At 39.3% G+C, this 27,549-nt stretch overlaps 1 protein-coding gene across 6 annotated transcripts in view; it reads left to right on the forward strand.

The window, feature by feature from the left end:
• GPR63 (G protein-coupled receptor 63) overlaps nt 1-27,549 on the forward strand; it is a 127,195-nt gene that overhangs the window by 79,939 nt on the left and 19,707 nt on the right. Inside the window, exon 1 of one of the 6 annotated variants that reach the window (XM_081530377.1) lies at nt 21,296-21,551. The exons of the other annotated variants lie outside the window; for them this stretch is intronic. The gene's annotated coding sequence lies outside the window, so the exon portion shown is untranslated. Of the gene's footprint in view, nt 1-21,295; nt 21,552-27,549 lie in introns of those variants that run through there. 6 annotated transcript variants of the gene reach the window in all.

Raw genomic sequence — 27,549 nt, forward strand, 5'->3', positions numbered from 1 at the left:
GGTAGTCAGTCAGTCACTGCTTAGTCACTTGGTTGTGTCCAGCTCATTGCGACTCCGTGGACTGCAGCCCTCCAGGCTCCTCTGTGCTTGAGGAGGATTCTCTAGGGAAGAATAGTGGAGTGGGTTGCCATGCCCTCCTCCAGGGAATCTTCCCAACCCAGGGATCGAACCTAGGTCTCCCGCATTGCAGGTGGATTCTTCACCATCTGAGCCACCAGGGAAGCTCAAGAATACTGGAGTGGGTAGCCTATCCCTTCTCCAGGGGATCTTCCCAACCCAGGAGTTGAACCAGAGTCTCTTGCGTTGCAGGTGGATTCTTTACCAGCTGAGCTAGGGAAAGTTAAAAAGCTACCTTTGGTCTGCATTGCCCTTATTTATAATCTCCAAAGCAAGTTAAGATGGCAGACTGCAGGGTTCTTTTGGATAGTTCACTTTTGAAAAGGTGTGATTATTCTATGTTTATTTCAAATAGTTACATCTTGGTAAACACTTAAGAAATGTTTAGTTTCTCTCTTTGTTATTATACTCTATTTCCCCCTTTAACTCTTTGTGGTACAGATATGTGGATGCATCTTTGGTTGTAATGAACGGTTATTAATAAAAAATTGTTTGAGAATCTCAGCATTTATATTTCTTAGTACTCAGTTGCTGTGGGTTACCTATAAAAACTTAGATACAGTGGTAAGTGAAGGCAAATACAAAAACTTCTGAAGGAATAAACTTGATTACCTTTGGGTAATATTGAATTCATCAGGTCATAAAACTAAGCTTTTAATATTTTCTGTGTTCCTTTTATGATATAACTTTTCTTTTGCATTCCAAGTTTTAAAATCTTTTCATCCTACTAATTTCTCTCCTCTTGCGTAAGGACCCACCAGAATAGAAATGATCTCTGAGGCTCGTATAACAGAATCTCATTCTGGTAAGGTCTTTGCTCTTATCTGGATTCTAGGTTGGAATACAATTTTAGGAAAAGATCCTTCAGGTAATTTTTTTAAAAGTGGATAGACAGGGAAGACTCACATGAAAAGCCTCATTGCATAACAAAGCATCCATTTGCTTTGTGGCCCTTGTAGAAAGGAAATTTTCTGTGTAATATAAACTTGAGACTTGGAGTGATCACTGCACTGAATGCTGTTGCTTCCAATGTCTATGCTAAATTCTTATTCTGTTCAGTTCCAACATAATCAATATTCTGCATATAAGAGGAACTTTCACATTTGTTTCATTAGCCATCAGATAAACTCTATATTTGCACCATTCTAGGGCAATGGTTCTTGCCATTATGAAATCTGTATTGAGTTCACCCACATGGCGCAGCCATAAAGAATCTGCCTGCCTATACAGGAGATATAAGAGACATGGGTTTGATCCCTGGGTTGGGAAGATCCCCTGGAGTAGGAAATGCAACCCACTCCAGTATTCTTGCCTGAAAAATTCCATGTACAGAGGAGCCTGGTGGGCTACAGTCTATGGGGTTGCAGAGTCAAACATGACTGAGCACACATGCACCTGTGCACACTCATACACACATGTGCACACTCATACACCACTTTCAAATATCATTGTCATAGGCCACATCTGGTAGAAGAAATCAAATGAGAACCAGGCATGAATGAAGTATAATAAAATTGGAAGAGCTCCACATAAGCATAGACAGTGATGCTTATACAGCAGTATTTAGTGTTTTTTCTCACTTTTTTGTTTAAGAGGAAGTCTAGGAATTGTAATTCTCATGGTTATGTGTACAGTTGACTTTGGGTAAGTGAATTCCCTATGGTTCCTTGGTCTTAACTCCCATGTGTCAGTTGAATCAACACTTTGTGAACTTGCAAAGCTTTACTGATGCTTTGGTTTTTGAGTGGCGGGCCAAAGGACTTAGAATCAGGTACTTACTGACTGGCACCATCATTGAGGCACTACCAGTGGGGAACCCAGCAACAGATAAGCATCACCACCAAACCCCAAATTCATTCTGCCTTGTGATTTTGTGATGCATGATGAGAAATTGTTCTTTCATGTTTAGAATATAGCTATTTTATCAACTTTTTTATTTCTAAAGGTTCAAAATGAGCATTCCAGATTTTCTTGAAAAATTTTCTTTGCTAAGGCATGATTTTTTTGGTAGGGAGGGAGCATAGTAGGTGTTGGGAGGTGATTTGCAGTACTTTGAATTTAGAATGACAATTATGTAACCATTTTTACTTAAATCAATGCTTCCCTATTGTTGGATACACAGCAAACTTGATTGAAAATTAAAATTTAGAAATAATAGAAATGGAAATAAGGTTGTGTTAAAGGAGATAATTATTTTATTCATGAACTCCTTCCTTTACTCATGAAAGGATTTAATGGAGAATCCTTCAGCTATCAAGATTTCAAGAAACATTTTCTTGAATTTAAAATTATTTGTGAACAATTTGGTTTTAGAAGACTTTTTTAGGACCACATGCATTTAGTAAAATTTTATTCTTGTAGTGAAAGCTTCCTGCTTGTAGTCTTCATTTATTTTCTTTTACTTCTTACCCTGTGACCTACTTTCTCCCACCCTTCCATCAAAAAATAAATAAAGCAGAATAAAAAATAAACTATAACTTCAGAATCAAAATATATAGGTATATCTCAGAGATATTACAGACTTGGTTCTAGACTGTTGCAATTAAGTGAATACTTAATTAATAATAATAATTAAGTGAATACAGTAAATCGAGTCATAGAATTTTTAGTTACCCAGTGCATATAAAAGTTATGTTTATGCTATACTGTAGTCTGTTAAATGTACAATAGCATGATGTCTAAAGAAACAATGTGCTTATTAACTTAATTAAAAAATACTTTACTGCTAAAAACTGCTAACCATCATCTGAGCCTTCAGTGAGTCATAGTAGTGGCACCAAAGGTCACTGATCACAAATCACCATAACAAATATATATAATAATATCTAATTATATAAATATAATAAAAATTTGAAATATTGCAAAAATTACCAAAATGTGGCAGACATGAAATGAGCACATACTGTTGGAAAAATGGCAGCAGTAGACTTCCTTCAATTTATAAAAGATGCAATATTTGCAAAGCACAATAAAGCAAAGCAAAATAAAGCAAGGTAGGCGTAAGAGACCTGGGTTCGATCCCTGGGTTGGAAAGATCCCCTGGAGGAGGGCATGGCAACCCACTCCAGTATTCTTGCCTGGAGAATCCCATGGACAGAGGAGCCTGGTGGTCTATAGTCCATGGGGTCTCAAAGGGTCAGAAAGGTCTGAAGCAATTTAGCACACACACAGGCCTATACTAGTCTTCAGCCAAGTACTTTTGCATTTGTGCTAGTATGTAATATCATACTATCATAGGACATAACATTAGAGAATGTTGGAAGCAAATATGGACAAATAAATGAGAAATTATATTTTCTGTTTTCTACTCTTGGGGCACGCTCATTTTACAGCACAGGCAACAAGGTAGAATACAGTGGTTACTTTGTGTTTGTATGTTTGTTTGGTATGAGTCAGTGTTCTCCAGAGAAATAGAACCTATATGAGGTATATTTGATTTATTAAAAGGAATTGATTCATGTGATTATGGAGACTGAGAAGTCCCATGGTTGGCCACCTGCAAGCTGGAGACACAAGAAAGCTGATGGTGTAGTTCTGAGAGCCTGAGGGATGTTGGTGTAAGCACCAGCTGAAGGGAGATGCTTGAAGTCCCAGCTCAAACAAGCAGAATTCGAATCCCCACCTCTCGACCTTTTTGATTTATTCAGGCCTTCAATGGATTGAGTGATATCTACTCACTTTGGGGAGGGCAGTGTGCTTTCCTCAATCTAATAATTCAAATTCCAGTTTAATCTGGAGCAACACCACAGACGCACCCAGAAATAATGTTTAATCCAGGCACCCTGTGTCCTAGTGAGGTTAACATATAAAGCTAACCATCACAGTGAGTCTCCCCACTAGCCTTGAGAGTTACGTAAGATGAGATATACCTGTTGTTTTTCATTGTATGCCATGCTTAATCTGGAGAAGGCAATGGCAGCCCACTCCAGTCCTCTTGCCTGGAAATCTCATGAATGGAGGAGCCTAGTGGGCTACCATCTATTGGGGTCTCACAGAGTCGGACACGACTGAAGTGACTTAGCAGCAGTAGCAGCAGCAGCAACATGCTTAATCAGAAACTGTTGGACAGCAGATGCTTAATAATGATTTGTTAAAGGAAGAGAATGAATGTAAAGAGTATATGTTAAGTTGAAAAGTATATGTCAAAGATTTATATATAACATGAATAGCATGCTGAAAGACTGAGTATCAGGTGGATGTTAAGATGTGCAAGGGAGGTAATTTTAGTTGGCATATGATGATTCTGTTGACTTTTCCTTTGTCTTTATTTGGTGGCCACCTCAAATATTAAAACTAAAGTCTTCATAGATTTTTGAGCTCCAAGAATTTGAAGTATGACCTTTAGATTTTTCAGAATCTTCCCAAGTTAAACAAATTACTTTGATCACGGCAGTGAATCAAGGTCAAAAGAGAATTGCCATTATCTCTGAGAATGAGTCAGCTTTGCTCTTCAGCAGTCCTGTTTTGAAATGGTATGCCAAGAGCAGAATGATCTTTTGCTCTATGCTGTTTCTCTTGCACTGTTTTCTAGCTTCCCACTTAGGAAAATGTTTAATAATTCCATATTTTCCCTCACATTGATTATTGGCATTTGCTAGGTAATAATTAGGTTTACACGGCCAAGGGACCAAGGATTTTAGCATCTTTTTAAAGGTATACATAAAAGTAAGATTGATACTTTTGAACTGTGGTGTTGGAGAAGGCTGTTGAGAGTCCCTTGGACTGCAAGATCAAACCAGTCCATCCTAAAGGAGATCAGTCCTGAATATTCAATGGAAGGACTGATGCTAAAGCTGAAGCTCCAATAGTTTGGCCACCTGATGTGAAGAACTGACTCATTGGAAAAGACCCTGATGCTGGGAAAGATTGAAGACAGGAAGAGAAGGGGGCAACAGAGGATGAGATGGCTGGATGGCATCACTGACTCGATGGACATGAGTTTGGGTAAACTCTGGGAGTTGTTGGTGGACAGGGAGGCCTGGCATGCTGCGGTTCATGGGGTTGCAGAGTCGGACATGACTGAGTGACTGAACTGAACTGATAAAAGTAAGATATATATTAATGTTTGATTATTAGATATACAAATATATACTCAGGAGGTTATTGGAAGTATCTGGTGATATCATTATGATGATGTGTTCCAGGTCCACATGCTGTGACATTTCTATTATACCACCAGAGAAGTTGGTCTGCTGCTGCTGCTGCTGCTAAGTCGCTTCAGTTGTGTCCAACTCTGTGCGACCCCATAGACGGCAGCCCACCAGGCTCCCCCATCCCTGGGATTCTCCAGGCAAGAACACTGGAGTGGGTTGCCATTGCCTTCTCCAGTGCATGAAAGTGAAAAGTGAAAGTGAAGTCGCTCAGTCGTGTCCGACTCTTCGTGACCCCATGGGCTGCAGCCTACCAGGCTCCGCCGTCCATAGGATTTTCCAGGCAAGAGGACTGGAGTGGGGTGCCGTTGCCTTCTCCGAGAAGTTGGTCTAATTGATGCCAAAGTGGGTGGGATACTAAGGTAATGGGGATGGGGAATCTTAAAACACTGTCTTATACCAAGAGATGATCCTTGGAGGAGACCGTAGTGTAAGTGTAAATGTCCCCTGTTTGTTTCTGATAGCATGTCCATGAATCTCTAACAGGTAGCACACTACCTGGCACATGGTCAATGCCCTAAACATTTTTGTTGAACTGACTTGGCTGCACTTCTCAGGGGTAGTCGTAGTCAGCAACAAAAAGTGTTATTCTGAAAAACAAGAAAGCCATACTGTAGTTGCATCTGGCTGTAGAGGAATAAACTGGGCATGGTGGTAGTGGACTGTTTCTGGGTGTAGGAAGGAATATACAGACTTCCACCAGATTTGAAGCAATGACAGAAAAACTGTATCTCTTTTGTTCTGAAAAGAGACTTTGAGGGTCACTTCTCTGAAATAAATGAGGCAGAAGCTGGAGTGAAGAAGATCAGAGGAAGAGAACCAAAGGTATTGTGTCAAAATCACAGTGTAGAATCTTGAGGTGAAAATCAAGTTTAAATTCAGTTTGTGTGACATATGGTTGACTCTCCTGGTGGCTCAGGTGGTAACAAATCTGCCTGCAATGCAGGAGACCTGAGTTCGATCGCTGGGTAGGGAAGATCCCCTGGAGAAGGGAATGGCAAGCCACTCCAGTATTCTTTCCTGGGAAATTCCATGGACAGAGGAGCTTGGTGGGCTACAGTCCAGTGGGGTCAGAAAGAGTTAGACACGACTGAGCGACTAACACTTTAACATGTGGAAAATAGTCATTTCCGAGGGTGAGGGATAGAATGCTCCATGTCACTGAAGTGCTGGTGTTGGGGGGAACATGGTTTTCTTTTCTGAGTAGAACTGCTAGCTTGTAAGTCCTGGGCACCAACTGTGTGCCGCTTCTTTACATGTGCTGTTTCATTCAACAAGGCCCCACTGCAGCTCTAGCAACTAAGGTACACCTTAGGCATTTTTCTGAGGAGGACCTGAGAAAATGAGAGAGTAGGTAACCTGCCCAATGACACATAGCAAGTAAACAGTAACCAGGCATTCTGACCCCTGCTGAGGTGGACACAATGGGCATCTGGAGGAAGGACTTGAAAGTACTCAATAAAAACTTATTTTTACCCTGAGTTTTGATTCCCTCCAAAGGACATGCCACAATCATATGTTGTTAAGAGAAGTGGAGAAGAGGGTAGCAGCAGTTTTAGAAGAAATATTTATGATGGTGGAAACATTTAGTTTTAATTAGAGCCTGAAGTCAGGCAGGTTGATTCCTCCAGTTCCATTCTTCTTCCTCAAGATTGCTTTGGCTATTCGAGGTTTCTTATATTTCCATACAAATTGTGAGATGATTTGTTCTAGTTCTGTGAAAAATACCATTGGTGTTTATCTCTGGGCTTTCTATTTTGTTCCATTGATCTATATTTCTATCTTTGTGCCAGTACCATACTGTCTTGATGACTGTGGCTTTGTAGTAGTTTTAATTAGATAACTTAAGGCCTTGGAAACTTTCGTTGTGCCTTGTGACTGTTAAAGAAAAATTAAATGTCTAATCCTCATATAGACAGTTGTGTAGGGTCAGATGGGTTATAGATTTGCTTAAGGAAACAGATTTAAAAACTGGAGTGGCAAGCTGAGCTGTACCCAGAAATTCAGGTGACTGTAAAGCTGAATTAAAAAAATAAAGCTTTTTCGGAATAGCATGAAAGCAAACAATAATTAGCAGCTTTTTAAAATTTCATTGATTCCCAAGAGATGTTTGTGGGAACCAAAAAAGTGATCTAGAGAGTAATGTGGAAAAGATAGGCACTGTTTTTTAAATTAGTAGGTAATATTGGAAGAAATATCGGGTACTTTTAAAAGTTGTGGTGATAGGTTACCATATTTAAATTTTGCACATTGAAGGATAACAAAATTCTGTTCTTCTCATGTTTGTTATGCCCTTTACTGATCAGAGTACATTTCTTGCATAATAACAGTACTCTTGACCAAAGGATGAGGGACATTCTAAAAACTTATACTTTTTATTGGTGTATAGATTTACGATGTTGGTGTATTCATTAACAATGTTGTGTTAATTTCTGTACAGCAGAGTGATTCAGTTATACATATGTATACATTCTTTTTCATGTGTTTTCCATTATAGTTTATCACAGGATATTGATTATAATTCCGTGTGCTATACAGTGGAACCTTGTTGTTTATCCATCCCACGTATAATAGTTTGCATCTGCTAACCTCCATCCATCCCTACCCTGCCACCCCTCTCCTCCTTGGCAACCACAAGTATGTTCTCTGTGTGTGTGAGTCTGTTTCTATTTCATAAATAAGTTTGTTTGAATAATATTTTAGATTCTGCATATAGTGATATCCTGTGGTATTTGTCTTTCTCTGATTTACTTCACTTAGATGATCATCTCTAGGTCCTTTCATGTTGCTGCAAATTGCATTCTTTCATTCTTTTTTATGGCTGAGTAGTATTCCATTGTATATATGTATCACATCTTCTATATCCATTCCTCTGTTGATGGACATTTAGATTGTTTTCATGCCTTGACTACTTTGAAGAGTACTATCGTGAACATATGGGTGCATGTATGTTTTTGAATTAGACTTTTGTCCAGATACTTGCCCAGCAGTGGGATTGCTGGATCATATGGTAATTGTATTTTGAGCTTTTTGAGGAGCCTCTGCACTGTTTTCTGTAGTGGCTGCACCAACTTACATTCCCTCCAACAATATAGGAGGGTTCCTGAAGAATAAGGAACATTTGAATAACTCTTCTTGTCACCATTTTCCAAATTTTTAAACACTGTCTTCTGTTCTACCCATGAACAGTAGGCATGTTGTGATAGGCAGGCAAATGCTTATTTTGCTTCCTTACTGTCAACACATGAGGAGTAAAGTTTTTTTGTAAAGGAATGTCTTACCATTAAACAGAAATGTTAATGTTTGTATTTCATGTATTTATAATACACGAAAATATTCTTCAAGGAGAAATATTGAATGTAAGAAAACTACTCGTTTTACGAGATTTAGAAAATGAAGAGTAAGAAAAAGTGTAAATCACTGATATCACTGATGCTCTTGTTGGTCAGAAACATCTGTTAATATTTTGATATTTCCTTCTAATTCCTTTTAAGAACTTAAAAAATATATCAAGAGCATACAGTATATATGGCTTCATAGTCTGTTTTCTTTACTCAATCTGCTCACATAATATTTTCTTGTATCTTTATTAAACACTGTTCAAATACAGCTTTAATGGCTACATAGCATTCTGTTATATAAATCACATAATTAACTCAATCTGTTTCCTTAATGTGAACCTTTAGATTAGTTTCATTTTACTCTGTACATGAATTTTTAACAGCCTTATTAGATATATTTAACATATCATAAAGTTCAGCCATTTCAAGTATATAGTTGTTTACTGGTGTTTGATAATTTTACCAAATGGTGCAACTGTTATCATAATCAGTTTTAGAACATTTTCTCCCCCACCCAGTGAGATTGCTCATGTCCATTTATAGTTAATTCTTCATCTTATCCCTAGTTTCAGGTGACCACTGATCTACTTTCTGTCTCTCTGATTGTCTTTTCTAAGCATTTCATCTAAGTGGAATTATGTAATATATGGTTTCTTGTGACTGATTTCTTTTTGCTTACCATATTTTTAAGGTTCATCCATGACATAGCATGTATCAGTACATTATTGCTTCTTATTGCTGTATGTATTTCATTGTAGGGATATACAGGCACACCTTGTTTTATTGTATTTCACTCTATTAAGCTTCACACATTGTGTTTTTTACTGTTTTTTTTTATAAGTTGAAGGTGTGTGGCAATCCTGTGTTGTCAGATGATGGTTAGCACTTTTTGGCCATAAAGTATTTTTTAGTTAATATATGTACATTGTGTTTTAGACATAATGCTCTTGCACACTTATTAGACTACCCTGTAGTGTAAACATAACTTTTATATGCACTAGGAAACCAGAAAGTTTGTGTGACTCTCTTTCCTGTGATACTTGCTAAAATTTATTGTGGTAGTCTGGAACCAAACCCACAGTATCTCTGGGATATGCCTCTAATGCATTCTGTGTATCCATTCACCATTTGATAGACATCTAGGTTGTTCCTAGCTTTGTGCTATAAAGAATAATAATGCTGTGATCATCGACGTGCAGGTCTTTGTGTAGACACATATTTTTGTTTGTCTTGGGTCAATACTTAAAAGTGGAATTGCTGAGTTCTCTAGTAGTGTTATCTGTTCCAATTCTTTCGCTTACCTTTCAACTGGGTTTATTTATTTTTTTGATATATTTGTCCATATGAGTCCTTTGTCAGTTACATGATTGCAAGTGTTTTCTGTTTTTTGGCTTACATTTACTTTCTTTTGGTCAGCTTTTCAGTCTTTCCTTTATATCTAGTGCTTTTGGGGTCTTATTTGTGTTTTAAAAATAAACTTGATATGGAGACTTCGTTAAGATTAAGAAACTTAAACTTGAGCTAATTAGAAGCTGGTGTTTGGTGTTATGAGCACTCTCCAGTTTCCTGTCCATGCCTCTTCCAGGGGTGAAGTCCTTCAGAAGTCTTTTCTCCCACCCTCCCTGGCCCTGAGCACAACTTCCAGCCCCTTGAGACTGACATGGACTCTGTTCTGCCCAGTTTCTCAGCCTCCCAGGTGGCTCTCTTGCTCAACTTTAAGCTTCTCAACTGTTTTTAAGCCTTTCAGCTGCCAGTTTTCAGGCTCTCAGCTTCTTGCTGCCTTGAGAAAACCTCTGAGCTGGCATTTGAGAATTGGCCCATGCCTCCAGGGAAAAAGTATCTTTGAGTGCTGAGGTATCTCACTTTTCCATACTTACTTCTCTACAAGATCTAGGCCTCTCAAGTTATCCCTCCTTCGGTAGCTCTTAGATGACTTCAAAGAGGTTTAAAAAAATTATTCAGGCTCTTTTGGTTGTTTTTGATTGGTGCATTGGTCTGCCACAGCTTGTTTTTCTTTGCCAGGACAGGAAGTCTCTAGGAATTTTTTTTAATTGAAGTATAGTTGATTTACAATGTTGTGCCAACCTAGAAATGTTTTTTTAAGGCTGTTAATAAGCTTGTTGAATTATATTAAGGCTACATTTCCATTGATGGAGTATTACTTTGTCAGAATTATTTTCATCTTTTTTAAACCTCTGAAAATTTGCTAAGCAAAAAAAAAACCTTGTAATTTTTATTTGAATTTTTCTTTCTCTTTTTATTCTAATGAGACTGAACGTTGTTTCAAAAAATGATTGGTCTTTTGCGTCTTCCATTTATGAGTTACCTATTAATTGCCATGGTTTTTCATTGATTTTTAAGAACTATGTAATGATGCTTATATTAATAAATTAGAATTTGTGAATTTGAAGATAAAGAATTGTTACCTTAGTGAATTTAAAAATAATTGGCATTTCCCTTGGTCTTTATAATGTTTCCAGGCTTTTGAAGGCAGGGATTGTGTCTCTTCTTTTGTGTTCTTTCTTGGTATCTGGTAAGTGGAATAGTCCAGGTTATCATGAAGCAGATTGCAGAGAAATGCAAATCAAAACCACAATGAGGTACCATTTCATGCCCATCAGAATGGCTGCTATCTGAAAGACTACAAGCAATAAATGCTGGAGAGGGTGTGGAGAAAAGGGAACCCTCTTACACTGTTGGTGGGAATGCAAACTAGTACAGCCACTATGGAGAACAGTGTGGAGATTCCTCAAAAAACTGGAAATAGAACTGCCATATGACCCAGCAATCCCACTGCTGGGCATACACACTGAGGAAACCAGAATTGAAAGAGACACATGTACCCCAATGTTCATCGCAGCACTGTTTATAATAGCCAGGACATGGAAGCAGCCTAGATGCCCATCAGCAGATGAATGGATAAGGAAGCTGTGGTACATATACACAATGGAATATTACTCAGCCATTAAAAAGAATACATTCGAATCAGTTCTAATGAGGTGGATGAAACTGGAGCCTATTATACAGAGTGAAGTAAGCCAGAAAGAAAAACACCAATACAGTATACTAACACATATATATGGAATTTAGTCAATCGGTAAAGATAACCGTGTATGTGAGACATCAAAAGAGACACAGATAAATAGAACAGTATTATGGACTCTATGGGAGAAGGCAAGGGCGGGATGATATGGGAGAATGGCATGGAAGCATGTAAATTATCATATGTGAAACGAATCGCCAGTCCAGGTTCAATGCATGATACAGGGTGCTCGGGGCTGGTGCACCGAGATGACCCAGAGGGATGGGATGGGGAGGGAGGTGGAAGGGGGGTTCTGGAAGGGGAAAACATGTACACCCATGGTGGATTCATGTCAATGTATGGCAAAACAAATACAATATTGTAAAGTTAAAAAATAGAAAATTAATTAAAAAAAAAAAACAATAATCCCATAAAAAAAAAAAAAAGTAAGGCAGAGATAGGATTAAGAAGCTCTTGAAGATTGTTCCCTATGTTCACTGTGAAAATTTTCTTTGTTGATTTATGTTATTTCATTTAGGAGCATGGCCTCAAGTCTTTTTCCATTTTTGAGTCATTATCTTCTCTCTCATATCGCTTCACATCACTAATGTAGGATCAAACTCTCCTTTGTGCTGTCTGTCCCACATTTATTAGGGACAAATATCTGCTTCATAAATCTCCACGAATGTAAAAGAGGAAATATGTCTCACTTTCCTCACATGAAACTGAATTAATGTCATTCCTAGAAGTAGCATATAAATGCTGAATGGCAACCTTGCCAGTTGCATTTTAAAAGAGTTTAAGGATAAGACAGGTTTAGGTCGACTTCAGAGTTCTAAAGCATGTATCTAAAATTTTTAAAAATCTAAAGCATTCTTCATTCACACTGTAACCCAGTGTTTGGATTTTAAGAAATCATCCAGACAGTTTAATTTTTACTCACATTATGAGAATAGTCTCTGAGGATGAGGGATAATGAAATTTTCCTTATCATGTTAGGCATACTTTGTTTCTCTTATTTTGGAAATATAATTTGACTCCCAGAATGTCCTTGTTTTAGTCACTGCCCTACCTTCTTTTTCTGGTCATTTCATCAACTCTGCATAAACTATAATATTTGCTCTCATGCTGCTGCCTCTGGCCCTTGGGGAATGGTATTCTGAAGAAAAATTGGAGTCTGTGGGGACGGCTGGTATAAAAATAAAATCCTCAAGGTGTCGGAGCTAGGATGTGGGCCAGATCTAGGGACAGCATTTTTAACATCGCTGTATTAAGGGGAACAAACGAACCTCTCTCTTCTCCAGGTGGTGAGGTGGGCAGCGAAGCATTTTGGAAAGAGTAGGGACTTTGGATCCAGGCTGCCCTGGGTTCCAGTTCTAGCTGTCCCACCAGCTGTGTAATCAGAGACAAGTCACACTCTGAGCCTCGGTTTCCCCATTGTGAAGACAATGGGGAAAATAGCTCCTATCTTTGGGGTGATTTGTCAGGAATAGTAATAATATATGTGAAAGTCTGGTACATGGTGGGTGTTTAAGAAATGGGAGATATGATTACATTTTTAAATTTTCTCTCTTATTCTGACATAAGACTTTTTCCCCTCCCTTCATGATAATGATTCATGGACTAGAGCCAGGTTACCAAGGTGCTAATCGTAGCTCTGCAGTTTATTCACTGTGTGACCTTGGGAAAGCTACCTACTTTGTAGCTCAGCCTCCTCATCTATACATGAGGATGGTTTTGATGCCCACCTCCTAAATTTGTTACAGATACTAATATTTGTAAGGTACCAGAATAGTGTCTGGCTAATATGTAAGCACTAAGAATTTGATATATAAAAGTAAACACTCGAAGCTGACATGAATTGGTTATTAGTATTAATAGAAGCAATGTGATTAGGGTTGGGTCTGAGGCACTGTTGTTGTGTGATAAGTGATCCTCCACAGGTAAGAGAAGTAGATTCACAGGAGTTTGGTGAGATAAAAGTTGGCAACTCTGAAGCTGTCCCAAGTTCAGATGGCTGCTGTTCATAAGTAGGAACATCAGAGTGGTGGAGATATTTGCTTTTAGCTCATTCTAATAAAAAGCAGAGACATTACTTTGCCAACAAAGGTCCATCTAGTCAAGGCTATGGTTTTTCCAGTAGTCATGTATGGATGTGAGAGTTGGACTGAAGAAAGCTGAGCGCCGAAGAATTGATGTTTTTGAACTGTGGTGTTGGAGAAGACTCTTGAGAGTCCCTTGGACTGCAAGGAGATCCAGCCAGTCCATCCTAAAGGAGATCAGTGCTGGGTGTTCATTGGAAGGACTGCTGTTGAAGCTGAAACTCCAATACTTTAGCCACGTCATGCAAAGAGTTGACTCATTGGAAAAGACCCTGATGCTGGGAAGGATTGGGGGCAGGAGGAGAAGGGGACGAAAGAGGATGAGATGGTTGGATGGCATCACTGACTCGATGGACATGAGTTTGGGTAATCTCCGGGAGTTGGTGATGGACAGGGAGGCCTGGCACGCTGCAATTCATGGGGTCGCAAAGAGTCGGACATGACTGAGTGACTGGACTGAACTGAACTGAATGAAAATCTGCAGAGAAATGTCACAAGAATGGTTTCTGCTGTGTTCTCCACTGTTAGGAAAGAGACCTAAAGGAACAGAAACATGACTCAGGCAGAAAAGACTTCCTTGCAACACTCAGCTGACACTGGCATTCCACAATGCCAGATAGCATCTCCTTTTGTTGGTAAATATATATGTTTATATGTATATAAATAGTATGTTTCATGTATGAAGTTGGTGGTTGAACAAATCTAAGGATTATTTTCTGACTACCATTGAATGTCATAAGCATAAAATATTTTTTTTTCATTTGCTTTGAATTAGCATAAATAATACCAGCATTGTCTTTTTTGTTGAATTTTTATAATAATTTTCTTTTATATACTACATTTCAGGTAGTGTGAATCTTCACCTAAGGCTTTGTTTTAATACAAGTTGAGTATCTGGTGGACTCATATAGATGTTTATATGTTGCCATCCTTCACAGTTCACCCTTACATAAAAAGAACAAAACAAAAACCCATAGGTACTGTTCAAAGAGACATCAAAGAATTTAAAACACATTTTAAAGGTGAAACAAACTTGTAGGGGAGACCCAAGAATGTGTCCATGTCTCTAAAATGAGATATGGAATGCTTTTTATGGCAGAGTGATCTTTCTGTCCATCTCAAACATTAGAGGTTTTTTTGTTGTTTGTTTAAAGAGAAAGAATAAAAACTGATGGGTTCAGTAATTTCTTAGCATCAACATTGAGGCTACTTTTATGACTGGGAATTTTTGGAAAGTTCACCACCTCTTGTTTTCTGCAGATTTCCATTGCCCTTAGTACATATTTTAAGTTAAGATTTACAGAGTTGTCTATTTTCAGTAAACGGAAGAGGAAAAATGAAAAGCTAAGCTGTGATCCACATGTGCACTGTTTTTCTTCTACCTGCACAGCCGCCCTGTAGGACAGAACAGCTTAGCATTTCTACCCCAGTCGAAAACCAGAGACTTCTTTTCTCAAGAAATCAAAGTGCTTGCCTGGGAGAGAATGGACTTGATTAAGGTAGTGCATATGCCCCAGTAAAGCCCTTATCTTCTTTCTGTTTGAAAACCCATCCCTGCTCATCCTAAAATAAAGCCTGTCTTTTGTTAAGTGTAACATTTCCCTAATTTCCCTACACAGACCTCCTTGCCTGCTGCCCTATACATAGAAGAAACTTTCAAAAAAGCAGAGGAAACCTACACCAGCCCTAGAGGGAAAAGCTACTCTCTCTTTTATTCAAAAATATCTACCAGCTATATGACAAGAAACAAAAGAGTGATAAAACAAACGGAATAATTGTCCTTGGAAGAGACAGACTAATTAAGGAAGGGAAGAGGGTATATGAAAATTATAGGGAAGTTTCAAGAAAATGACATCTGGGAAATAACAGGATGCATTAAAATAGCAATATCAAAGAGTAAGGAAGAACTCTTGAAAACTAGGCATTGTTTGCTGACATTAAAATAATTAAATGGAAATCTTGAAAGTGAATATTAGAAATTTCCTATAACACAGTGCAAAAAGAGAGGTACAAAACTTAAAAAGAGACAGGCTCAGTCAAGTAGGTCTAATATCTGAATACTTGGAATTCCAGAAGATACAGCAGAGTAAATGAGTTGAAAATATCAAATAAATAATAGAAGCCTCTCTTGTGCTTTGGGAAATAATCCAAATCTTTGGACTGACAAGTTCTGAGGACCCAGCAAAATGGATGAAGGCAATATTCTTATGACATTTAAGAACACTAAGTATAAAGAAAATATCCTGGAGAGATCTTTTAGAGAGAAATCTAGAGAGAAAAGGGAGATTGTTAAGTCACCATTAATCTTTCAACACTTCTTTGCTTTCTGGTCCATTAATGTACTTCAGCCTCTGCCCATACTGTTCCTACCCTAGACCTGGAGTCAACCATTTTTCTAAGGAGCTGTGGTTTCTTTTACTGGTGAACGTGTTTAGAAACCAAGATACCCTGGGCATTCATTGTTATCTGTAGTATTGTAGCCTCTAGAGTTTTTCAGTAGATAGAGCTGGGTGGGGAGGTGATAAATGTATATATGCTTTATCCCATGATACAAACAAAATAGTTTCACCAAATACCAATATCACTACTAACAGTAAATAAGCTAAGTAAAGTTCAGAGGTTTTTTTTTTGCAAATTTTCTTTGTCCATAGGATATAAGGTGTTCTAAGGGCTTACAATCAAGTGCTGTGTTCAGAGATAAATTCTTTCTTCAGTGCAACTATCAATTTGATAATAGGTTTAAGTTCATTTATTTTTTATTGATTAAATCTTGAGGGCTTACATTTTTGTCCCGTTAATATTAATTTTTGAATATGTAAAATATTTAAGTGGTTCAGATGTCCAAACTATATTAAAAATATACTCAGAGAAGCGTCACTAATATCTCTGTCTTTTCCATCTAAATACTCCCCAACTCCCTGTTTTTGGTCTATCTTATTTTCAAAAATAAACGAATAAACACATATATTTATGTTTGTCCTTCTTTATTTCACAGAACAACACATTATATGTACTCTTCTATTTTGCTTTATTCAGTTTATAATGTATTTGGAAATCACTGTTAGTTTTTTGAAATCTTCAGTCTAAACAAGGTCATAGTATTCCATTATGTGGATGAGTAAATTTATTTACTTGGTCTCCTAGATGAGCAGTTAGGTTGTTTGCAGTATTTTGCTCTTATAATCACTACTGCAGTGAGGTTTGATTTGTGATCCAAGATGTGGTCTATCCTGGAGAATGTTCCATGTGCACTTGGGAATAAGGTATATTCTGCATTTGGATGGAATGTCCTGAGCATATCAATGAAATCCTTCTCATCTAATGTATCATTTAAGACTTGTGTTTCCTTAATTTTCAGTTTTGATGATCTGTCCATTGGTGTGAGTGGGGTGTTAAAGTCTCCTGCTATTATTGTGTTACTGTCATTATCTCCTTTTATGTTGTTAGTTTGTCTTATGTATTGAGGTGCTCCTATGTTGGGCACATAGATATTTACGATTGTTCTGTCTTCCTCTTGGATTGACCCCATGATCTTTATGTAGTGTTCTTCCTTATCTCTTGTAATCTTCTTTATTTTAATGTCTATTTTGTCTGATATGAGGATTGCTGCTCCAGCTTTCTTTTGCTTCCCATTTGCATGGAATATATTTTTCCTTCCTCTCACTTTCAGTCTATATGTGTCTTGAGGTCTGAAGTGGGTTTCTTGTAGACAGCATATATATGGGTCTTGTTTTTGTATTTATTCAGCCAGTCTGTGTCTTTTGTTTGGAGCATTTAATCCATTTACATTTAAAGTAATTGATATATATGTTCCTATTGCCATTTTCTTAATTGTTTGGGGTTGATTTTGTAGATATTGTTTCTTCTGTTGTATTTCTTGACTATTTAAGTCCCTTTAACATTTGTTGTAAAGCTGGTTTGGTGGTACTGAATTCTCTTAACTTTTACTTGCCTGAAAAGCTTTGTATTTCAGGCAAGCAAAAGTTATTTGTATTTCTCCATCAGTTTTGAGATGAGATCCTTGCCGGGTACAGTAATCTTGGTTGTAGATTTTTCCCTTTCAGTGCTTTAAATATATCCCGCCATTCCCTTCTGACCTGCAGAGTATCTACTGAAAGATCAGCTTTTAAGCATACAGGGTTTGCCTTGTATGTTACTTGTTGCTTCTCCCTTGCTGCTTTTAATATTCTTTCTTTGTGTTTAGTCTTTGTTAGTTTGATTAGTATGTGTCTTGGTATGTTTCTCCTTGGGTTTATCCTGTATGGGACTCTTCATGCCTCTTGGACTTGATTGACTATTTCCTTTGCCATGTTGGGGAAATTTTCACCTATAACCTCTTCAAAAATTTTCTCATACCCTTTCTTTTTCTCTTCTTCTTCCGGGACCCCTATAATTCAAATGTTGGTGTGTTTGACATGGCCCCAGAGGTCTCTGAGTCTGTCCTCAGCTCTTTTCATTCTTTTTGCTTTATTCTGCTCTTCAGAAGTTATTTCCACCATTTTATCTCCCAGCTTACTGATTCGTTCTTCTTCTTCAGATATTCTGCTACTGATTCCTTCTAGAATATTTTTAATTTCAGTAATTGTGTTGTTTGTATGTTTATTCTTTAATTCTTCTCAGTCTGTTAATGGATTCTTGCATTTTCTCCGTTTTGTTTTCAAGGTTTTGATCATCTTTACTATCATTATTCTGAATTCTTTTTCAGGTAGTTTGCCTATTTCCTTGTCATTTATTTGGATTTCTGTGTTTCTAGTTTGTTCCTTCATTTGTGCAGGAACACAAATTTCTCTGCCTTTTCATTATTATTTTTTTTTAAGTTATTGTGTTGAGGACTCCTTTCCCAGGCTTCAAGGAAAGTTGAATTCTTTCCTTCAAGAAGGTTGAGTTCTTTCTTCCTTTTGGTTTCTGCCCTCCTAAGATTGGTCCAGTGGTTTGTGTGAGCTTTGTATAGGGTGAGGTTTCTGTTGAGGTTTTGTGTGTTTGTTTTTCCTCTGATGGCCAAGGCTGAGTGAGGTGGTAATCCTGCCTGCTGATGGTTGGGTTTGATGAGGTGTCCTGCACAGGGTGCTACTGGTGGTTGGTGATGCAGAGTCTTGTATTTAAGTGATTTCCTTTTTGTGAGTTCTCACTACTTGACACTCCCTAGGGTTAGTTCTCTGGTAGTCTAGGGTCTTAGAGTCAGTGCTCCTACTTCAAATGCTCAGGGCCTGATCTCTGGTCAGGAACGAAGATTCCACAAGTGGATGTTATGGCATTAAGTAAGATTAAAATAAATATCCAAAAACAAGAAATCAAAAACAAATCACAGTTACAAAATCATGCAAATAATAATTAAAATAATGGAATATACACATATACATATACAACCATGAGCAAAGTGAAAGCAGTCCAACAAAAATAAAGCACAGTAGATTGGCCTGGTGAACAAAGGAAATCAAAAATTAGATTTACCAGCTAAGAACAAAACTAACTAGAGCACAAACTGGAAAACAAAACTAAAGCAAGGTGCCAAGTGGGGAATAAAGCATTGAAAACAAAACTAACAAATATGTTGAGAGGAAAGGAAAGAAAGAAAAGAAAGAGTAGATAGGCAAAGTTAAATAGAGGTAGATGAAGAAGATTTATAAAAATTAAAGATTAAGTGCAAGGGGAAAAGAACAGTAGGAAAAGCAAACAAAAGAATAAATGTAGAAAAATTATAAAAGGTTTAAAAAAATAAAAAATTAAAACTATAGAAAAGAGAAAAGAAAAAAACAGAAGAAGAAAGGAAAAAAAAAAAACGGAAAATTCCACAGAACTGCAAAAGCCCAATGTAGAGGCAGAGGTTTATAACAATAGAACATGTGACTGAATATACACATACACATTTATAGCCATAATCAAAATCAAAACAGTCCAACAAAAATAAAGTACAATAGCTGACCCAGGGAAGAAAGGAAACCAAAAATTATATCTAACAGAGCAAAACTAATTAAAGCACAAACTGGAAAAACAAAACTAAAGCAAGGCGCCAATTGGGGAATAAAGCAATGAAAATAAAACTAACAAATATGTTGAAAGGAAAGGAGAGAAAGAAGACAGAAAGAATAGAAAGAAGACAGAAAGAATATGCAAAGTTAAATAGAGGTAGATAAAGAAGACTTATAAATGTTAAAGATTAATTGCAAGGGGAAAAGAACAGTAGGAAAAGCAAACAAAGGAATAAATGTAGAAAAAATAATAATGGGTTTAAAAAATTAAAATTAAGAAAAGAGAAAAGAAAAAAAAGAGGAAAACTCCACAGAACTGTAAAAGCCCAACGTAGAGGCAGAGGTTTATGATGACAATAAAAAATGTGACTGAAAAAACCAAAAAAGCTCAAAAGCTTAATTGGATTTCTTAGTGCCAATAAAATTGACAACTACAACAGAGGGAGAAAAAAAGGAAACAAAGAAAAAAAGGAAACAAACAAAAATCCAAAAGAATCTACAGAACAAGTCAAAAAATAAGACTAATAAATGTTTTTCTTGAGTCATTGCTGTCAGAGTCCTTTCATTCACTGGAAGTCACAGTCCAACTTACCTCCCTAGGATGCCCTGAACGCTGTGCTAATCTCTGGACCTGCTGTGGGGGCAGCTCAGATTCTAATCTGCTCCTTCTCCTCTGTGTTCTTGCCTGCAACATCCACAGCTATCGGAGCTAGTGCATTTTCTTTTGTGGGAGCTCTCAATGGCCTTTTATATATTCCATCAACGCAGAGTCTGCTTAGTTGATTATGTGGATTTAATCTGCAACTTTTACAACTGGTGGGAAGGTTTTGGGTCCTTAGCCACACTGCCTCTGGGTTTCAACTGTGGTTTTATTTCCACCTCTACATGTGGGTTGTCCACTGGGGTTTAGCTCCTGAGGCTGTACTGGAGGGCTTGGGTTTGCTCCTGTGAGGGCCAGGTATGAAGGTGGTGCAGCTGCTTGGGTTGCAGGGGTTCTGGCAGCTCCAGGTACTCAGGAGAGTTGGCAGCTAGCGCAGCAGGAAATATAGTGCTCTAGAAGGGTATGGCAACCAGTATTGGCCAATACACTCCAGTATTCTTGACTGGAGAACTCCTTCTCTGACAGAGAAGTCTGGCAGGCCACAGTCTACAGGGTTGCAAAGAGTCAGACACGACTTAAGTGACCCTGAGTGCATCAACACAAGACTTTTTTAGCCTGTGGCAGCTGCCCCAGTGAGAGCTGAGCATGAATGTGGCACAGCTGCTTGGCTTGCGGGGACCCTGGCAGCGCCAAGTGTGCAGGGACACAGACTGCCTCCGCCCCAGAAGTTATGGCCCTATCAGAGTCTTTTTTCAAGCCTCTTGTAGCTGGTGATCAGAAGGCCTCTTTGGACAGTCTTTCTCTGTAGCTCTACCTGTTCAGGCACTCAGAGGGCTCCCTTTCCTGGGGTCCTTCTCTGTTCCGCAGGTCAGGCACAGAGGGGACCCCCTGGCTGGGGTCCTACTCTGTAGATTGGTGCATCAGGCACTTAAAGGGGCACCCTGGATGGGGTCTTACTCAGGTGTTTGATGGGCCAGCCTCTATTGTTCAGCTGCAGACGGTGGCGTGTGGGGAAAGAGAGGCTATGGTGATGGCTCCACCCCCTAAGCATTACTCAGCAGTATCACCTTGCTTCCATGGCTTCCCGGCTTTCCTCCACAGGCATTTCCCACCACAATCTCCTCCCTTACATCCCCTCAATCCGTCTCTCCACAGTCAACAGCAGCCCTCACCCTGGGATTGCTCCGCAATCCCTAAACTCGAGCTCCCAGCTGCTGCGCCTTCCAGGAGACCCGCATTCCTGCCTGGGGTATGTATGGCTGCTGCAAGGACTGTCTGATTCTCATTTCATTTAGGCTGCCCCAGATCAGCTGTTTCACTCTCAGCCTTAAATGGTTCTCCTCTGACCCAGACAGTTGCCCCGCTGTGGGGATCGAACCCCTGCTTCAGTTCTTCAACCCGCTGAGCACAGATCCAGTGCTACTAACACTCTTGTTTTTCCCGCTAGTTCCTTCATCCTACCGAGTTTTGTGTGGTTCTATATATTCTTTTCCACTGGTCAGGTACTCCTGTCTGCTCTCAGCTGGTGTTCTGCATGCACTTCTGTGTCTGAAGGCGTGTTCCTGATGTATCCGTGGAGAGATATGTACTCCACGTCCACTTACTCCTCCGCCATCTTGTTTCTCAAGATTCTAATACACTCGAATCACATTGGTATAATTGATGTGATTCTGAATGCTGGAGACGGTTTTTTTTTTTCTTTTTAATTGGAGCAAATACTCCATAATTGATTTAAAGATTAATATGTTCACTGTAAATTTTTGATTATTTGGAAATGATCAGTTTGTACAAAAACATGAACTAGAGGTTGTTTGCATATTTCCTCAGTATTTACCTCACCTAGAAACTAGGGAAGCCATGATCAAATCAATGAGAAAGTATTCTTTCCTCTCATTCTTTCCTTTACATTTCTCTAGTTTCTGAATATTTGGTTTATATACTTAAGCACTTAGGAAATATAGGATGGAACATAGTACAGAATTTAGCTTTTTGGACTTTGGAAAACAAGTCAAAAAAGCTAGCGTTTTAGTAGTTGGTACATGTGAGTGTGCCAAGTTGTGCCAGTTGTGTCCGACTCTAGCCTGGCCCAGAGGACAGGCTCCTCTGTGCATGGGGTTCTCCAGGCAAGAACACTTAAGTGGGTTGCCATGCCCTCCTGCAGGGTATCTTCCTGACCCAAAGACTGAACCCACATCTCTTACATCTCCTGTATTGGCAGGTGGGTTCTTTGCAGTTAGCGCCATCTGAGAATTCCTAGGAACTGGTAACTATTGTTATATGTTTCCACAAGTCCTGGCCAGTGCCGAGTTGAGCTGATTTAACCTCACTGGAAAGGACTTGCCAGGTAGTGTTAGTGGTAAATAACTTGCCTGCCAATGCAGAAGACATATGATACGTGGATTAGATCCCTGGGTCAGAAAGATCCTCTGGAGGAGGGCATGGCAACTTACTCTGGTATTGTTGCCTGGAGAATCCCATGGACAGAAGAGCCTGGCAAGCTACAGTCCATAAGTTTGCAAGGAGTCGGACACGACTGAAGCGACTTAGCACCAGCACCAAACTCGAAACCTCAGCAACCCCTGGAGAAAGCCCTGTTCCTGGAGCACAGACAGGGACAGTTTCACATGTTCATGGCTCCATCCCTACTCCGAGACCATGACTAATGGGTGTGCTTCCTGATTCGCTGGTCAGGTGAAGGCCAGGCACAATCTCTGCACTTTTCCTTAGGTTAGAACAGCATTAAATGTGTAGGTAAAGCTACAAAGGTTTAGCAACTAAAAACAACCTGGCCAGTGACCCCCTGCACCATTACTGTTTAATAGACCTAGGAATCACCTCCAGATCTTTTAAAAATGCCCATTCTGATTCAATGGCTCTGGAAATACTCTGCATTTCTAACAAGCTCCCAGAGGATGTAGATGCTGCTGGTCCACAGTTTGGCCCCCCTTTGAACAGAAGAGTCCTTGATGATATTGCAGATTTGCTGTGTCATTTGACACAAAAAACATGTCAAAGCAGCTAGCATTTTGACATTCCAAAGGCAATGGCAAAATGGTTTGTAGTAAAGGCTTATACATTAATTAAATCAAAGAGTATGTGTGAAATGATGAGAGATAAAAGACACAGAAAAAGGAGAAAAGAGCATATAGCCAGGGCTATGGAGACATCCTTCTGGGAGCATTAGTAGCAGCCTGCACTGCAGAAAGTAGGAGCTTTGGTGAGAGTGGAGGCTGAAGACTCTTAAGCATGCATGCGTGCTGAGTCACTTTAGTCATGTCTGACTTTTTGCGACCCTGTGGACCGTAGCCTGCCAGGCTCCTCTGTCTGTGGGATTCTCCAGGCAAGACTACTGAGGTGAGTTGCCATGCCCTCCTCCAGGGTATCTTCTCGACCCAGGGATTGAACGTGCCCACATCTCTTATGTCTCCTGCATTGGCAGGCGGATTCCTTACCACTAGCACGAGATGAGAAGCCCCTTAAAGCTAGAGGAGCTGTCAAATTGGATGTGGGCAACAAAGGAATGGAGAAAGAAGATGTGGTGTATATATATATATATACACAATAGAATGTTACTCAGCCAGCCATGCAAAGAATGAAATAATGCCATTTGTAGCAACATGGAAGGACCTAGAGATTATCATAGTAAGTGAAGTCAGAGAAAGAGAAATATCATATATCACTTGTATGTGAAATCTAAAATCTGACACAAATGAACTTATCTCCAGAACAGAAACAGACTCACAGGCATGGAAAACAAACATATGGTTACCAAAGGGGAAAGGGGATGGGAGGAAGGGATAAACTAGGAGTTTGAGATTAACAGATACATGCTACTATATATAATAAAAGCAACCAGAACCTACTGTATAGCATGGGGAACTGTATTCAATGTCTTGTAATAACCTATAATGGAAAAGAAGTATATCTATATCTGTATATCTAACTGAATCACCAAATCCCTGTTGTACACCTGAAACTACCCAACACTATAAATCAACTATGTGTGTGTATGCTTAGTCGCTCAGTTGTGTCCAACTCTTCATGACCGCATGGACTGTAGCCGCCAGGCTCCTCTATCCATGGGGATTCTCCAGGCCAGAATAGTGGAATGGTTTGCATGCCCTCCTCCAGGGGATCGTCCCAACCCAGGGATTGGAGCCAGATCTCCTGCATTGTAGGTGGATTCTTTACCATCTGAGCCACCAGGGCCTAAGAATACTAGAGTGCTTAGCCTATCCCTTCTCCAGGGGAACTTCCTGATCCAGGAATCGAACCAGGGTCTCCTGCACTGCAGGCAGATTCTTTACCACCTGAGCTACCCAGGAAGCCCATATATCAACTATACTTCCATTTTTTAAAAAAGCAGATGTGGGACTAACTCTGCTGGGATAGTGGTGGAGAGTAGGTAAGAACTGCTGTTCTCTGCTTTAGTGGAAAGCACAGGTGTTGGGAACCTCTTTGAAATGTGCATCCCCGTGTGGGTGTCATATACAGTTGGCTCAGTCACCCCAGAGACAACCACATGCCCTACCGTGGAAAGCCACCATTCAGAACCTGTCTTTCTGCAGTCTTGGGAACTCTCAAGATGTACAGTATCAGACCAGCCATGAAGCTGAGCCCAGTGTTCTGCACATCTGTATTTTTAATGATATCCTCAACATAACTGGAGAGGCTAGAGAAGTGAGTAGTACTTGTCAAAATATGTCTGTCATCAAGAGGGTAAAGCTCTTCCACTCACCTCAGTGGTAGTTGGGGCCGTTGAGCTATAATGAATAATTCTTATAAACTGAGGTTTTACTGTATTAGAATTTCAATGAGGCATGGCTTCATGCTGCTTTTTCAACTACATTGAAAATATTCTTTTGGATTCAAGTTAATTTTATTTTCTCATAAAAATAATAAGAGCACATTAAAAAGTAGAAAGAAAAGGAAAAGCTCACAGTCTACCACCATTAACATATTAATTTCAGCATTTGGATGATTATTTCCTTTGAGTCTGTGTGCGTGTGTGTAAAATAGTTTTAAGTACATAAAATGCAATATTCCATCCTGTGCTTTATGACTTTACATTATAAGCATTTCTGAATGTTTTTACAGTCTTAATTAATACTTAAAATGTCTGAATCATGTCTTACTGAGTTAACTAGGCCTCTGAATATTGGTCATTTAGGTTGAAAGAGTCTTAAAGAGCTGTCAGCATTTGGATGTACATGGGGGAATGGGAACTAGAAGCAGATGAGTAGGAAAAGGAAATGTTCTTTCTTTTTGGTAGCTTTTTTTCCCCTCTAGGTTTAAAAATATCTCTAAATCCTAAAGCATGAGACAGTTCTGTTACTTTATTACAGGGATTCACAGAGATAGGTTATTTGAGTTGGTGGGTAGTTATACTTAACATAATGTATTTAATCTAAGGAAATCCCAGATAACTTTTAAAAATCAGTCTTTCACCATCTGGCCTTAGTGAAAGACCTAGTAGAAACTTCCCAGCAGATGCTTTGCTCCTGGGGAGAGACTCATTGCAGTAACAGTTTAGAGTGCTGCCTTGGGGTGTGCAGAGAGTGCAGTTGGGACACAGAGATGAGGTTCTTAGTCCAATTTGCAGCCTTATAAAGAGTTCCTGGAAAGAATGAGATCTTAGAATAAGTGTATGTGTGTGTGTAAGAGTGACCTGACCTAGAAATGTTGAAGGCCTTCTGGGTAGAGGGACCAGCAGGTGTCATGGGCCTGTCCATCCCCAGACTTGTTACTGCTTGACAGTCACATGGCTGCCTCCATGGCCCAGGGACCCTGTCCCTACCAGATGATGGGAGAAATCAGAAAAACAACAACAACAACAAAACATCTAGATACATTATAATCTAGAAGAGCCCAGAGGAGAGAAACTTCTCCCAACTACACATGCATCCTTCAGAAATTTTGGTCCATGTTTTGGAGGTGACCATATCACTCTCAGCCCCTGAATTCTTATGAGTATGTTGGATCCCTCAGGTTGTTGAGCAGAAGGAAAAGATTGATCATCCTTGCTATATAGTTGATGGTGATCCATTAAGTGTTTAAATGATTGGGATTGTGAATGAAAAGTAAGTTGGCTATGGTTTGGTGGGTGGATTAAAAGGAAAGGGCAAGACTGAGAAGGCCTCCATTTAGGAGGCTCCTCCTACCTGGATGTGGTCATAGGGGTGTGGAGAAGGGGAAAGAGTTAAAGAACTACTTAGGTGGTAAGATGGGAAAGCTGGAGTGGCTGGATTGGTGTGCTGTTAGAGGGGTGAGAAGGAATTGTTTGACTCCCAGGTCTTTTGTTGTTGTTCATTCAGTCGTGTCCAACTCCTTGCGACCCCATGGACTGCAGCATGCCAGGCCTCCCTGTCCATCACCAACTCCTGGAGCTTGCTCAAACTCATGTCCATTGAATCGATGATGCCATCCAACCTCTGTTGCCTACTTCTCCTGCCTTCAATCTTTCCCAGCATCAAGATCTTTTCCAGGGAGTTGGCTCTTTGCATCAGGTGGCCACAGTATTGGAGCTTCAGCTTCAGTGTCAGTCCTTCCAGTGAATATTCAGGGTTGATTTCCTTCAGGATTAACTGGTTTGATCTCCTTGCTGTCCATGGGACACTCAAGAGTCTTCTCCAGCACCACAGTTCAAATGCATTGATCCATTACGTTTTCAACATATGAGTTTTGGGGGGACACAAATGTTCAGACTATAGCAAGTCTCTGGCTCTTTACTTAGAGAACAGATGAGGGTCAAATGCTTCTAGATATCTGATTTCAATTAGTCACTGTGTATTACTATGCTAATCTCTGTAGTTTGCTTCCCAAGTTGACAAGATTCACCAGATATTTTAATAAAAAAATATAAAGGCAATACTTTAGAATAAACTTTAGGGAAGGTTTTCACAAAGGGACTAAAACAAGGAGACATTGGGTTATGAATGTGATGACAGATTTTTAAAAGTTAATGACTCAGTAGCTTTTTATTGGGAAAGATTGAGGGCAGGAGGAGAAGGGGGTGACAGAGGATGAGATGGTTGGATGGCATTACTGACTCAATGGACATAAGTTTGAGCAAACTCTGGGAGATAGTGAATGACAAGAAAGCCTGGCATGCTGCAGTCCATGGAATCACAAAGAGTCGGACATGACAGCAACTGAACAACAACAGCAAGCTTTTTATTGAGTGTATACTATAATATGCTAGGCTCTTAGCTGGGTTTCAGGATACAATCCTGAGTAGAAAATATATC

The sequence above is a fragment of the Giraffa tippelskirchi genome, chromosome 9 (genome assembly GCF_054371585.1).
Source record: "Giraffa tippelskirchi isolate mGirTip1 chromosome 9, T2T-mGirTip1v1.2.pri, whole genome shotgun sequence".
Taxonomy (NCBI): Eukaryota; Metazoa; Chordata; class Mammalia; order Artiodactyla; family Giraffidae; genus Giraffa; species Giraffa tippelskirchi.